This window comes from Bombus bifarius, unplaced genomic scaffold, assembly GCF_011952205.1.
Source record: "Bombus bifarius isolate JDL3187 unplaced genomic scaffold, Bbif_JDL3187 scf7180000007992, whole genome shotgun sequence".
Taxonomy (NCBI): Eukaryota; Metazoa; Arthropoda; class Insecta; order Hymenoptera; family Apidae; genus Bombus; species Bombus bifarius.
In genome coordinates, this window is record NW_022884373.1 from 3,105,746 (window position 1) to 3,122,704 (window position 16,959).

The 16,959-nt window shown below is 39.4% G+C and overlaps 1 protein-coding gene across 11 annotated transcripts in view; it reads right to left on the minus strand.

Moving 5' to 3' along the window:
- LOC117205689 (max dimerization protein 1-like) overlaps window positions 1–16,959 on the minus strand; it is a 229,167-nt gene that overhangs the window by 12,281 nt on the left and 199,927 nt on the right. The window lies entirely within an intron of this gene.

A 16,959-nucleotide genomic window follows, 5' to 3' on the forward strand; every position in this document is an offset into this window, starting at 1 on the left:
TAAATTGATTTTAATTCCCGTCCTAAAAAAGTTGATTTTTTCACAAAAATTTACGTGCGGTCTATTTCAATGCTTCTCTTTATTGCAGGAGACAAAATTCGTGTAATCGACGAATATCAGTGAACAGAACATTTATATCAAAGCATGAATAAAGAGAGACGATGGATGAAATACAGAATATTCAGATTAGGAAGCACGGTATACTATGTAAAAGTTCGACTGCGCGTCACGAGGATTGTGCATGAGAGCAAATCTATAAGAATTTGATCGAATTAAGAGCCGAAACAATTCTATTTAAATCGTTCGGAGATCATCGAGAGTCATTCTATTATTTTATTATATATTGCCAAGTAAAAATCAGTCTGCAGCCCTGCGCTCCTATAATACCACCGGAAACGACATCTTCAGCAAATATTCACGCTTCTTAACGGCGTGAACTCTATTGCCACGAAGAAAAACGTAACCCCCTTGCAGTCCTAGCCAACAACCTAATTACCAGTGCTCATTTTCCGCAGCAGCGGAACGCTTTACAGCTCGAGCCGCGTAAACCGGTACTCTTTACGACGTCACATCGGGATATTTCATAAGACGTGTACTCTCTCCTCGCGCGAATTACCTGTACAGCATAATTAACGGCATCTCCAGCGCGCGAGCTTCACAATATGAAGATTAAGTTCGCGCATAATTACGTATTAATATTATAGAAACACACACCGTGTGTGTCGCGTCACGAAGGCTCCGGCGAACTCGAAGACGCAGTTGGGGAACGTGATGGAAGTCGAGAGGGTCTTGGTAATTGCGCCCACGGCGATTCCCGATCTCGTTGCGAGAGCGCGCGCTCGCATGAAAATAGTCGATATTGAACTTGGCGATCAGTGTCACGATGAAAACGGCCCTTAAGGCGATATACGTCACCGTTCAACGTCGTCGAGCGTTCTTTCTCGACGTCCGTAAAATATAACCGCCACCGACACCCACGCGTCGTCGCCGTGTCTACAACGTATGTACACTGTACGTATCGCGTATGTACGAGTGTCTGGTATAGCGTGTACGGGAATGGAAGGAGGAAGATGGAAGAGAGTCGAGCCGGAGAGAAAATAAAAGGCGATTGAAAGGGGCAAGAATGGCGGAGTACAGGCGTACCGAAGAGAAAGATCCGGTGCAAGCGTGAACACGGATGCATATGTGTATATACCGTGACTCGCGAGTTTTTCAACGCGTAGATTTTCTTTTTCGATATGTTGCGCCTGCTATATGAAATAGTTTGGAATTTTATTAGAATATATCCGTACCGACGTTCTGTACGAGTCGAAACAAGTATCTTACAGTCGCCAACAGGGATGTGCAATCGGGAAACAGACAGAAGGTAGAATCTACACGGTGAGAGTAAAAAAGCATAGAGGTACGAACGTACATAGGAGAGGAATTAAAACAGAGGAAAAATGTAGAGGAGCAGGTGGAAAAGAATTAAAAGAGGAAGACGGGTAGATCGGAACCGGATAGAACGGAAAAATTAGAGAGGAGGTATCGAACGAGGTACCGGGGTACCGGGAGAAACGCATTGTGCGCGCATACAAGGGAGGAACGCGATAGAACGTGACAGGGAAAGGCTGGCAAAAAGAAAAGAGCGACGGAAAAATACAAGGGAGAAGAAACAACAGGGTGAAACGGGACTGAAAAGGAAGAAGAGAGAGAGAGAGAGAGAGAAAGGGAGAGAGAGATGGACAGAGAGTGGAGCAGAAAAACGTTCACGGTGGCTGCGCCTATGCGCGACCTCGCGTATACGTATACATACGTATACATCCATTGTCGCATCCGGCCACATCGTCCCGGCCATGGCTCGTATAAATTATCAGAAAGATTTTATCACCCAGTGCAGGCTTTACGGGCACGCCAGTCGGTGCTGCGAGCGAAATAAGAGTATATTTTCGCTGACTGCTTCGCCTCCTTAGCGTAACGTATAGGCGCGAGCACAATGCCTGCTGCTACCAATAAGAAGTGTTTTGTCGACGAAACAAGCTGCTGGCGTGCCCCCACGTTCTTATACATGTGGCTTTCCACTCTTGTTCTCTCTCTCTCTCTCGTCGTCTTTCTCTTGGTTTCGTCCGGGTCGTTAGGTCCCGCGGGAGAGAGGCATCCTCGCACCGACCACCAATCATCTTACTCGCGAAGTAGTTTGTCAGTTTCCTAAGGGCAACCGGGAAAATTTGTCGTTGCTGTGGGATGTACAAGGACCACGACCAACGAACGACTTGGTCAGACATATTGCTGCGCGAAGCGGGAATGAAAGGTTACACCAACTTATTAACGCTGCCAGAATCGTTAAAATAAGCAATTTATTTTTCATAAAAATTGTATAGATTTACTACGGTGCATTTTTCGGAAGTCGAATTTCGTTGTGGAAGATACGCAACATACGAAAATTTCTTTCACCCAAGTTTCGAAGCTTCAGTAGCGTTCATCCCGCGTACGGTCGATCGTTTCATGCTTCAGTAATATTAACCTTTCACACGCGTACAATCAGTCATTAACGATTTTATCGTAGAAACGAAATAGGTATAGAAGGTACGTCGTTCGAATAATTACGAGCGAATCTCAAACACGGTAAAGTACATGTCGAAAGAATAAAAAAAGAATAAAAAAAATTGTTACACTTTGAATATATTCATCCCTCGAAGAGATTAGAACTTAAGACTCTAGTTGCTGTGATTCACCTTACTCAATGTGTACCGGGGCTAGACAAAAAAGTAATAAATTTCTCTAGATACCGGCGATTTGCCACAAGTCGAGCCATTTCACGCGACTGTACCGAGACGTGGAACACCGGTTTTTAGAGTCGACCGCGTTTCTACTTATAAATTGCTGATTTACACGACCGCGATAATGCCATTACTGCTGTGGCTTTCCTCGCTGAGCTTTTTGCCAGCGGTCGCTGCAATCCACAGCTTGGCTAAAAGGCGCTTCGTTCGCGGAAACCTCCCTCCCTTTTTGCGTCATCGCCGCGACGCGACGACCTAAACGATACGTTCTCGAAAACAGTAAGAAACACCAGTCTCACGAACAAATTAATAAATGTCTTTCGCTGATACATTCTTGGAAAATGAATCGGGCGGATATTTTAATTGAATCGTTGATTTAATCCAGCAGATCTTGAATATCTTTGCGATTAGAGGGAGAAAAGGGAAAACTTCTGCGAATGCAAAAAATTATCGTCATATATTTCGTCACTCTAACAACTCCTATGCTATTCATTATACTCAACACTCGCGTATCTTCCGTGTACCATTGCCCAACAACAATTACCTAAACATTCTTTAGCTTTCCAAATCGTCATCAGTGTTCCAAATCAATGGCGGATTCTTTGTATTTTTAACGTAGCAGTGCGAAAGACGCTGCGACGACAAAAATAATTGTAAACAACCAGAGACACTCCTCAACGGTGTGACGCAATGGTGAACGTTTGTTTGGCCACGTCGTAGTTGCGACTAAATGGAAGCTGGCAACGCGGAGAGCGTGGATGATAATGGGAAAAAAGCGAGAGTGTTCTTCTCTCTTCCCGAGTCATCTTCCTCGCTCTCCGGGGAAGAAAGTGTGTCGGCGACCGAAAATAATCCCTGCCGGTGGTTCGTTAAAAATATTTTCAAGCGGTGAACTCGACACGACGCACGGTACGGCATTCGAATGAGGATTCGGGACGAAAATCAAAATTCGTTGGTCATGCTCGCACGTTCGCAGGCCACGTTCTCACGTTCCACAGTGCGGCATTTGAACGAGGATTCAGGACAAAAATAACAAAAATGCATATAATGTGCAGATTTCCCGAAACTCGATGTCAAGTGATTCGAATAGAGTAAAAGTCCGCTTAACGAATCTTTGTTAGTATTTTCTCTACTCCCTGGCTCAGTTGAAGCATCTTGAACGTTTATTTCTTTGTCTAACCACACACGGCGACGTTTAAATGAATAACGCCGATCCCGGGAACGATCTTTCTATTCCTTCGTAAGTGTCATGCAGAGATCATTTATCCTCTCTTCCGTTTCGTTAGATATCGCGCTGACGGTGAATAAAGAACAGAGTTTTTGTGTATCTTTTAAGATTCTTTTGGAATAAACGTAGTTAGCAATCGACTCCTCGATCGAGTCGCGGTTACGAATAGAATTCATTAAAAGAATAAATAACATGCAGCAGTTTTCAGCAGCAAAAGATTATGTGGCAATGCAATACAATACCTTTTTACTAAGAATTTTCAAATTAGGGACTAAAATTATACATATCTTTTCCTAAATTCTCCATACTTAAAGCGTAACAACGCTATGATGAACGAGTGAGTTAATTTTCAAGTGATTAAATTTTGATGCCCAGAAGACTTTTGCCAATGTTCCCGAAAGATCAAAATCGAGCAACGATTATTTCGATCTTTGTTCACTGCCGCACTGTACAACGTCAGTGCGCGCGTTCTCCAAAGGAAAACACCGTTATGTAAACGCTGGTGTCGGTGCAATGAGAAACATTTTTCTTACGGTCGCGCGTCAATGACCGTAGTAGCTAGTGCTGGAATACGCCTTGGCGGATAGAGAACGTTCGTTCTCTTCTTTTCTCGTGATAAACGAACCGCGCTTTTAACCTTCGGACAACCTCGGCGAGACAAACCGCGTGCACCACTTTCGCTGATGGATGGAACGCAAGTGAAAGATTGATTCTCGTTTAATGACTGTTATGGACCTTCTTGCTCGTGGCCCTATCATGCGGTGTATTAATGCTGTTTGCGTTTGCATAGCTTACTTGCGTGCGTGGTACATTTTCTTAGCCTGGTTTTCAGTGTAATTTGATTATTAGTCAGCGGATTTTCACGTATTTCTAGGAAATTTGACAGTGAAAAATTGTACAGAATGCGCACAATATGACAAGATATAGAAAATATCCAAATTAGTGCTTTTTTATGATATTTGTCAGGTAAAACGATCTTTACCGAGATCCTACTTTTTTAACCTCAAATATAGAAATTTGCATAAAAGTCTACCATCTACTGATTATTCCATTTTGGTTATCGATTATTCAACGCCCAATATCGGTATTCGGTTTGGTTATTCAATTATTTGTTACATCATACGTGAGCGCAAGAAGAGTGCAGACCTTTTGGCTCATCAACTAAGCCGAAACTTCGAACGCTAGTAAAATTCGTGCTTTCGTTGAAGTTATGAAATAACGGAGTTTTCTATTCTCTAATTTCTATCCTATTTCACTGTTTCGACAGACACGCGAGAACAATTACATATCTTGTACGAGTATGTGTACGCATTTTGGTCTGCAGACGTTTCATTCGCTAGAACTACGGTCCATCAGAACATCGTTCTTGACCATAGCATAATTCATAGGATTTATCGAAACGACGTGTGTCAAAATTTTCCTCCAACATCTCTCGACCATTTCGCCATATAACGCCAGCGATCGCGATTGAAAACGCAGAAAATGAGTAATAGGAGTTACGAAAGAGGTTGATGGCGGGGAATTTCTCAATCCGCGATATATAGATTTCAAGGAAATTTTTACACCAGGTTGCCCCCGCGTAACTTTTCAGACTCGGTTCAGAACGCTGCGTCGTATCTGATTTTCCCCGAGGCGCGTTTAAATCAACGCAAACGATCGGAAAAAGCACTTCCCACGGTTTATAGAAGAGATAACACACATAGCCTGGCAGTCCAAACACGTATTAACTCTTCCCATTTTGACTAATTTATAGCTTGGGAGATCGCCAGCTACGGTTATATACGGATACGTTTATATCTGACATTTATTTCGCGGATATTTCTCCCTTCTCCCCACGGTTCGCCAGAAGGTATCGAGAGAAATGTCATCCGTACAAACGAACGAACAAACGAAAGAACGAAACGTACTCCGTGCAGGATAGACATCACGATAATGTGTTGCAAATCTCTGCAGTTGGTCCATCTTTCCACGGTATTTTGCATGATAGAAGAAGCACGAGTTTTCGAGCTATTCTACTCGTGTTGCAGTAACTGTTGCGTGGGAGTTGCGAATGGAAATGAAACGAAAAAAGAAAGAGAGGAAGAGGAAAAAAAGAAGAAAGTTTCTTCGTTATACGGTCTCCGTTGTTGCATAACCCGTGTGATGCAACGAATAATTTTTCTTGAATAAGAATAGCGTTCTTTAGCTTCGTGCACACCGTTTGTTTTGGGTCGACAGCACGAAAATAAGAAAATTGCAGTCGCTGTTGCGACGCGGAATCTAAATTGTGTTATTCTAACGTGCAGACATTGCAGTTAATTTACCGCACTCGTAGCTGTAAATGCGTCTCTGTACAACTACGCAGGTATGCGCGAAATATTTCGCACAATTGTTGCGACGAGTCGTCGATTTTCTACTTTGATACATTTCTTTTCCAAGACATCGGATATTCATGGAAAGTAAACGTGGAATGTATTTTATCGCGCGTTGTATCAATTTTGCATCAAGAGGGAAACAAAATTGGAGGAATGAAAGGCAGATGAGGATTAAAACAGCTGAATGTGGCCTGGTTTTAATCAGTATAGAAAATGTCGATAGAATAATTATTCTGTCTTATCTTCATCCTCGTTTAAAACGAAACTATATTTGCGAATTCCAAGTAACTTACGACCAGTTCAAACCGTTAATTCTATAAAATCTCCGACGTTACAACAAATACATATTCACCAGCGAGGAAAGAACATAAGCCTGGAGCAAAAATTGTGAAAATAATATCAAGGAAACGCCCAGGAAATGTTTCAGCAAAATTTTTCCTTCTTTCTTAGCGAACAATGAACGATAAAAGAGAAAAAGGGGGACGATTTCTTTTCGAGACAACAAACAGAAAGAAATGGCGAAGGACGAGAAAAATAGAAGTTTCATGGACTTAACAGAACCGTCAGGACCGAGAGACGCGAGGTACGGCATTGAAAGGCGTCGTTAAAGTGAAATTAATCGTGATCCGTGGCCAGGGTCGACTCCGTTTCGTCGTAATTAATCGGCCGTTTCGCCAACTTTAATTGTTGAGCAGCGAAATACACGGTGATTCTCTCGATCTCGAGCGAGACGGTCGCTTCACCGAGCTTTAGCGATCCTCGATCCTTTTTTCATCGTTGTTGGATAGTAAATAACATGGAATGGCGAATGACAGTCTTGTGAATTGGTATCTTGATCGGACTCGACCAGTTTCGAGAAACGTGATATACTTGAGATTGCAGTCGTGTTGTTCCGATGAAAAAGATTGTGAAATTTTTGACCATGAAGTATTCATAGAAATAAGTAAATGAATTTTCTCTGTTATCTTTTCTCGTCAATTTTTATATTTGTTTAATTTTTTGTCGCTTTTTAATACCGGCAAAAAGAAGTAAAAATAGTTCAACAGTGATGTTTGTTTCGTTGTATCATTAAATTTCACGAATTTCAATTCGTACCTCCGTTTTGATATATTTTATAACGCGCAGCTATCGATTTTTGTATAACACGAGATTGCTTTTTATTTTATATCTTTTTACTTGGAAATTTTTAAACAATGCCATGTTGGTAAAAACAAGGTGGGCAAAAATAATTGTTCGAAGACGACAATTCATAGGTTGCAGACGAATCGAGTTACCTCGTAGCCTTTTAACTTTTTTTTAGCGAAAAAGAGAAGAAAATCGAGAAGAGTCGCCGTGAGACGAGCGCAGCGCGAATTATACTTCGATAGTTCGATCAAGTTTCGCGATGGCTCGATGTTACTGCCCATAAAAGTATCTATCGTAGGCGACGCCGAAGACTCTAGTCAACTTGATGACACATTTAACTCTCACTCTTTATAGTGTCAGCCATAAATATAAAGCTGATCGTCGGGAAACATTTGAATACTTCTTCGTCTTCTCTTTTATATGTACCATTCGCGAAAGGTCATTTACCACGATCATGATTATCCATTCAGATTCTCTTACAGCGATCCAATTTACACGAAACTGTCCTTTATCTTTCATTTTAATCCTTTTGATGTTTATAAGTAATTTTAGTTAAAAATTTTAAAGATGAATTATACTAAAAATTTGACAAGCTTGAGTAGATGTTTGTGAAATAAACATTATATGGGAAAATATTTAAATACGAAAAATGTGAAAATTATTTACAACCATTTTTATTGAAAACTTGTAAGCAGTTTGATATTAATTATTATGATGATGAAGATAAATTAATAAAATTGAGAACGTCTGTGACAGACATAATAAATATGACTACCAGCATAAATAGGAAATAGTCGACTCTTGTTAGACACGTTTATTATGAACGTCACGTGTTCTTTATGCGAAATTCATAGACACCGATCAGAAATTAGAGTGCATTTTCAGGATAGAACCGAATAAGACCATACTGGATCTTATGCATACCAACGATACGATTTATGATACGACGGGCCTATAAAATAATAGGCAATAGACAGATTCTGCTTTTTCATCGTAAAGGTCTTCCTGTCGAACTTATGCATCACAATGAGCTTCCTTTATACTTTATACGATGAAAATCAAACGTATTCCACGGTTTTCCTATTCCTGTTTTAAAATACTGATTTTCCATCCCTTGCGACATTTACTTTTTATCTTTTGTCATTTCTTTTTCAAATACGTTCGTTTAACAAATTTTCAATTTGAAATGGAAATACCAAAAAAAAAAAGAAAAAAAAGGAGGCTTTAGTGTTACTTATCATAAAGTAACGAAATAATTAACAATTTAACGTTACTATTTCAACCGCATGGTAATTTTAAATTTATCTCGAATCCCATTTTTATGTAAATTTTTTACCATCGCCGGAAGAAAATTTTTTTAATGAACTTATCATGTGAACCGTCATATTGAAAATGAAAAAAAAAAAAAAGATATAGATTAATCCAGTTATTTCGCCAGATTTATAATAGCTTATTTCATTTTCTTCCGTTTCTATTTCAATCCACTTTTGCAAGAACGTCAAGTACGATTAAAATCAAGAGTAAGCTTCGCTATAATTTATCCCCGAGTTTCCAAAGTTTCCAGCGATGAACGTCACATCCCAGCCTAACATAGTAAACGAAACTTACTCATTTTCATTAACGCTTCCACAGTTTATTCGCTTCCTGTTTTACCGTATTCTCCGTCAAACGAAAGCGAATGTATTCCAATTTCAAGCTAGGATAAGACAAACGAGTCGAAAACTTTGCCAACACGAATGCAGGAATTTCAATTGATATTACGAAGAACAGATCTCCTCTCTCGAGTAATGAAGTTATTCTTTCAAATATTTTTATACGGTATGTGGAAACACCGCTCGGTTATAAATTAATTATATTCTTCTCTTTATATTTACAAATTGTTTTTTTGAAAAAGTGGCTAGAAATGAACGATATTTTATTCAATAGAATGTTCTTGGAATTCTATGGAAACGCATTGCCAAGAAACTCTGAAAATTCGCGATGAAATTATTCGAAAACTCGACGACTCGATAATATAAAAGTTAATTTCATGTTAATTCTACGGAAACAGAACGAACAGTGCTAATCACGAATCACAGAGAACGGTAACAAACGAGGTGAACTTTTAACTCTGTCTAAGCAGTGTATTGCGATTTACTCGAATCTCCAAGCATCGAAGCTTTCTAAACGACCCGTAGTAGTCCTATAGGATAATCACATCGCGCGTTACCACGCTACAAAATAAATACAAATTCCGCAATTCCGCGGAGACACATCGAATCACCTCGCAACCGAACAAAATCCACCATTTCTCCTAGTACTCTTCTCTCACGCAAACAACGTGAACAGCAAAGTTCTCCGAGCAACCTACGTCGAATCTTATTTATTTACCGAATAATACACAAGCGGAACGTACGAGCGACGAAATGCTTCACGAGGATCGAGTAATTAATTCAAGACGAGGGACCAAACGAAAGCACGAGCGACTTAATGTCATTCGCGGCGCGCGGAGGATACTATCAGGACTTTCGAGGCGGCTCCGACTCACGAATGCAATCTCTTTCCATTGGAAACGGTGTTTCTCCCGCCGCGACTATCGAGGATTGCAATGAAATGTTTATAATGGTGCAAACACACGCGTGCGATCCGAATGAAATCCCAAACTCGTTTGTATGCAAATTCCACCGCCTGGCCCTTCCCCCTTTCTCAGCCTGTCTTTCCACGCGTTCTTTCGCTTCTATCCCTCTTTTCTTCCATCTGCAGAGCCACCCTCGCGTACGCGTGCACCCTCCGCTATAGTAATTAAGCGACGTTAAGAGGTTCCTGCGTTTCCCCATTCTTACCTTAGGCAGTTCGCTTTAATTGTTACGCGTCGATTGCACGCGTGAAATTTTTTAGTCTTCTTTTTTGTTCTTTCTTTTTTTTTTTTTTTTTTAGTTTTTAACGTTGAGGGATAGGTTGGCGAGCGATTTTGGAAATTTTATGAGAAATCGGGGATGGTTTCGCGAGATAAGGGGATGGTCGGTAGGACACAGCGGGGTCCAGATTAGTGGAATATGGGGATCGTAATATAAAGTGGAATAGGGGTTGCGATAGCAGGATTTTAGGGGGTGATCTCTTTCTTGCTTTGTTTGCTAATAATCCGGATATGTTTTGAATTCGGGAGTTTTTACGAGTCCCAGAGAATCCGAAGTTCGTTTTTACGTCTCGATTGTCATAGCGTTGATCTAGATTTTTAGGTCGGCCTTTGGATTAGAATGTCGTGACTTTAGTCACATCAAAAATGAAACATGGAAATATTCGTTTTCGAAGTATAGTACCCACATTCCGGATGTACAGGCTATTTTAATAAATTTGAGTACAAATAACGAATTGTTATTTCATATGATGTCACAGTGGGTCAAAGTGACTGGCTTCGATACTTTTGAAATGTACATTCGTATAATGTCCTAGTTAGAGCCTATAAAAATTACGCATCGTTGAATTTTGCAATCTTTCAATCAATGTATTCAACGAGAGTTTTCTGTTTCCTTTCCCGTTTAGTTTATTGACTTGATTTATCGATATCCACGGAATTCTATTCGGTTTTAAATCTTCGAAATTGAATATGTAACGCCTGCCGCAGATACGTGTGAAATTCACCCGCATCTCGTTACATACGAAATTTTGTCAATAATGATACCATAACGGTGATAGCCCGACGCAAAGCGACGATCGTTATGATATGGAAATCATTATCGACGCTATTGAGGCACGTTTATGCGGTGTTCGTTCCTTTAATGAATCTATTCGTAATTTTACGTGCGTTTGTCTCCATTATGAGCGAAATTTCGTTAGTTCTTTCCAGACATAGAAGATAATTCTATTGTACATTGAAATCATTATAATTACTCGAAGTATATTAAATTACAGGATGAAAAAAAAGAGATAGAGAATTATAAAAGCACATGTAGAAATAAGTAAAATGTGAAGAATATGATTTCTTTAAATTAAAGCCTCGTTTTTTAGAAAATCGTGCATGATACGCGCGTATCTGATAAAGTTCCAAATTCGACTTTCTCAGAATCTTCAAATGAAAACGATGCTCCAAATGAACAAATTTTATTCCAAATATTATTTATTTATTCGAATTATCCTCGCACGTAGAATAATCTCCAGTTGCATTCTACTGCGTTGTGCTACATAAATTATTCTGTAAAATTATCAACACGCATTTATCGTGCAATTTCTACAGTTTTCACGGGGCCCTTTAAGGTGCACATTTTGTAAAAGGTAAACGCCTCGAAACGACGAACCCGCTATCCATCGAGAACCCGCGCACCCTTGATGGATCTTGCGATCGTTTTTCAGAAAATTTCGCGTAGAAACTCGCTCCGTTTCCAGGTCACCGACAGCGTCAACGAGTTTCCTCGCGAAGCTTCCCGATTTCATCGTATATTTCCCATTTTTAGAAAGAGTACCCCACGTTCGTCGAGCTATCCAGTTCCAGTCAGCGCGGGCAAATTGCGTTTCGTATCAGCTCCGAATTGCGGATTTGGCGAGCGAAAGCGAGCAAAGAAGGGAAAATAAATGGCCATCGGGGAATCTCGAGGACATTTTCGGACGAACGAGAAATCGTTCTTCCCCTGTCGCCACTGTACCTGGCTCGTTTAATTAAAAATTAACGCGATCAACGCGATGCAAAATATTATGCAAGTTGGGGAAAGTTTCGCCGAGAGATACGATGTACGAGGGCAGTTAATAGGCGAGGATTAGCCTGATTTGTATCTGGCAGAAGGGTTTCTTAGTTCTTCCTTAACGTCTGTTAATTTTGCCTCGTGCAAAAATTGAGAAAACTTGGACGAAATATTCGGAATTTAATTAGCAATGGATAAGAATTTTAAACTGTTTCTACGTGGCTAAGGAAAAATATTTGTCCCGAGTGTTAGAGCAAAAAGTAAATTATTCTCATCGAGTTGTTTGCTGTAATCCGGTCGCATTCTTTCGGCTATTTTCGATCAAACATCTCTCAGTATTTTCAGTATCAGTATTTTTTAACATTAAAAAATATTTCAAATTCGAGTGAAATATGGAAAGACTGTTATTATCGAAAGGGTCGTTGCCAGCAGCGTGAATATTGTTTTCAATTTTACGCTAGATATCTTCCCAAAATATTACAAGTCTTTTCTGTTACTAAAATGCAAAAGTATCAAAATTCGAATATCGTAACAGAGTTAAGAAACAACTCTTTGTAAGATTAGAAATTATTTACGATAGAGTCTCGGTTATTCGAAGTTCCGTATTATTCGACGTGCTCTGAACTTTGCCATAACTTCATAGCATTACTTTATCTCTTTCGAAATTTTAACACGAAGAGTACGAAAATGTAAATAGTTAGGTACTGTGAAAGCAATTAATCAAACTTTCAACAGATTAAGTAATTAATTAAACCTAAATACATGTACAACATTATATTATCAAAACGTTATCTACGATTTTATTGTGCGATTTATGAACACTAATAAACCTTTCCGGGTTCTCGATTATTCGAGGTAGGTCAGTTCCACATCATCTCGGATAATCGTGTTGTATTAACAATAAACGAAAAGTTACGTCGTTCACGAGGAGTATAAAATTAATTTACTACGTTAAATAGCTACAACGAATTTACTATTTTCCAAGTAAATACATTACATTTTCTTCATCATCTGTTGAAAAGACATTTCTTCTGTCTTTGATCAATTTTCGAAACGAATGTTTGACTGGCACTAAAGAAAAATCGAAGAGGCGGAAGTTGGAGAACTTTAACACGGCCGTTACCATCCTCCACCACAGAGAATTATGTGATACTTCGATTCAAAACACGTTTCTCTGTTAGACCGTAAAAAACTAGAACAAACATGTTTATCGCGTGTTACAGGCGCTGCAAAACATTTCCAGCTGACTTCAAAGAGATTTAAAATTATTTCTCCGTTCGTGCGTTGCAAAAACAAGCCGATCGTCTTTCCAATGCTCAAATTTTTCATATTAGAACAGAAAACGTCGTGTTTGATATTGATCGATCACATTTAAGTAAATCGCTCGAACTGTAATAGCGTTCGCAATTTTGTGATCGTAAAAAGAAATTTGCCTAAAAATTGGATTGCTTATATTGTAAAAGATTGACAGAACCGAGTGGCAATGGTTCTGAATGGATTGCATATAAATGAACAATTTTTATAACGAATTTCAGGATGTAGTCGAAAGGAATAGATTAAAAGTTGGATACTCGAGTTCTCGTGTTTCGTGGAATTCAGGAACAAGACAAAGAGGATATTTCTGCTACAGATATTCACGGATCTCAGATTGTATTTGTAAAGATACGGCGGAAGTTTGGAATTTTCTAGGGAAACTCTAATCATCTTATACTCGGCCCTTAATCACCTTACTCGCTTTGTTAGTCCACGCTTCGTGGAACGCTTAAGTTCACTGCAGCGTCGATGAAAGCTCGTTTCTCAATCCTATTCGCTTCTTATTCGAACTACCCGTTTCCGTGAAATCGGTACTTGTCTACTTGGAGCTTAGCAAATAAATAACGGTATCAACGATGAAAATATCGCAAGCAATTGCTATCCATTTAAAACTCTATGCTAAATATAATTTCGAATCTTGCATCCCACATTTTATTTCCGAGGTTTTACACGTATGGTTCTTTTTATCTGTAGAACTTCTGCAGCTTTGAACTCCTATCTTTTTGAGGGATTTGGTCTACCTTCTTCTTTGCAACTTCTTCTATTTCCTGGCCTTTCACCCTTTGCGATTGAATTTTTATCTTTCACGTGTTCTCTTTTTTTTTTTTGTTTCCTCCAACTCTCCATCCTTTGTGCTTAAACTTTTCTACACTTTCATTATCCTTATTTCTCCTTTTTTCTACCTTCTTCAAGGTAACTCTCTTGCCTTATGAACATTTTTCTATCCTTTTTCAACGATAAATAAATAAACCGATGGTTGAAAACACGGTACGCTCGTGTAACAGTCCAACGGAAGCATTTCTAGGAAATTACATAAATTCTGTCGGAAGACTCTGTAATTTCAGGTTGTTCCGAACGAAACCCCGACAGCCATTGAGAACTCTAGGAGCGAGGGCGGACTCGATAAATATTAAAAATCGCGTGAATCTCTGGGTCAAGCCACGATCGAACCTTGTACTTCGCGAAACAATCCGTAGAAACAAAACGAACGTGTTTGTCGTCTAAATTCAGAGCAGATACTGTCGCGTGACCAAAGTTCTACGCAAAACCGCGTAGATTTCCAGGTCGACGATACAACGGTCGGTGTCAGACGTCGATGCCAGGAAATTTGCCTATAAAATGCAGGTATATACCGCCGGTCTAAATCACACGGTCTACAGATAGCACGTGTGCACCGCCGCGTATCGTGCACACCATCGTCGTCTATACACCATATTGGTGACGCGTGCGACGCTAAGTTATTCTGGAAATTGGCGCTGCTCCAAAGATCTTCGCCGGCGTTCTTCCTTCGACACACGAACCCATATGCCCTTCCTGTTTTCCCGTCTTTTCCTTTCCGTTCTTCGACGTCTCCTCCTGAAGTTTCCTTAATATTTCGTTCCGTTCTGTCTGCCTTTTTCGCCACTCTTAAAAGTCTGACCTTGCTTCGGATGCGTTTTCCATTATTTCTTGTGACGGCTGAATGTGCAGGAATTTACTTTGAGAATAGAGTGTGTGTTTTAAAGCGTGTAGATATTTTTGAACAAATTTATTATCTTCTCGTATTTATTATTTCCTTCTTTTGGAGTTTTCTTTTTGTTTTCTTTTTTTTTTTTTTTTGTTTGTTACTTCAGTGGTTTTGAGTTGAATTTTGCAGGTTCTCAAATGTTTACTTCGATTCACGCACATTTTTGTTGCTTTTCTGTGCTCGGAGTTTAAACGTAGATGAATTTACTTCTAGCGGACGATACATCTTTCCAGATTTTCATTCGTCTTGTCTTTCTTCTCGAATCTTGTCTTACTCTATCATTTTTGGACTGTTTCCATTTAAATATTTTTATCATAGTTGTATCTCTTTCGTAGATATAAATTCGTCACACGATGCATCGATAAGAAAGTATTTTCGATAAATCATGAATTTCGATATTGTAGGTTTCTCGTTTCTGAACTGAGAAAATTAAACGATGTAAGGGAATTGAAAATCGACGAACGATATTTTGCATCGGCACACATAATTTTAGACGCATCGGTGAGAGTTTGAGACATCGTAGATGCCATTTTACATACTCCAGATCCGCGTGACTCAGAGCACCAATTTGAATATGGTTCAACTACATTTCCTTGAGTTAGCATGTTTCCCCGAGAGACTGCTGGAAGGATGTCTACAAGTTGCTGCTCATTTACATATTCCTCGGACCAAGAAACTCTCCTTCGTTGCCAGCAGGATTATTTGCGAAATTGTAAACGTTTTCGATTAACGATTCAGCCCTGTTACAGAGGCACGCGGTGCAAGCTATTCCAAAAATAATAGTAATTTACACACAAATTTCTGACAATCGACGCGAATAACTTTAAATTATGCGAAACTTCCTGAGACTTTTGATTGTTCGAAAACTTTTTAATGACGAATTAAAATAAGGCTGGAATAAAATGGAAATACTACGTTAAAATTAACCAAATATGAAAAAATCGCACGAAGATAATATTTACAGTTTCTAAGGAACAGATTATTTATGCAAAATAAATTTACATGCATTAAGGAAATTACCATAAAAACCCGTTAAAATCAAGAATAAAACTCGTCTGTGATTACCTACTATGGAAACAAGAAGGAAGCACGTTCCATAAATGCTATCATGTCTAATATTGTTTTATATGCGTCTGCGATCAATCAATTATTTCCGACAAGTAAGAGGACAATAACCGAAACTTTCGTACTTTAAAAATAATACATTTGAAAACCATCGGCCATTTAAGCAGGCTTCCCAGTCAAATTCATAGAATTCTAAACACACTTTCCTGTAGTCCATTAAAAATTTTATTTCTCAGTAGCACGCGACCATTTAAATTCGCGTGTAAGAAATAAATTGCTGCGATCTGTGCGATATAAAAAAACAGAGAAAAAATAGTAAAGGAAAGGAATGACACGTGAACACAAGGTAAAGTGGGCAATAGCGAGGCGAGAACAATGCGAGGACACGAGCTGACCTTGTCAGTCAATTTCATCGATTGACGCCTAATAATCGTTGCGAATAAGTAGTTTCGAAACAAGTATTTTCACCGAAAATTGTCGCGATTCGATGTTACGATTAACCGGAAACCTAACCGCAAAACGGTCCCAGCCGATTGAAGTTGCACGATAAAGCCCCTGTAAGGAATATATCGCATGTTACAGGCAATCTCGGCGAAAGTTTGCAATTAATTCAGTTACGTTGCGTTCAGTTTAGTGTGGAACACGATTGTTTTGCAAACTGTCTGGTTACGGAGATGTTTCGCCAGAATCCGTTTCATCCAAATTTCCGTGAAATTTCGCTGTTTGGTATTAA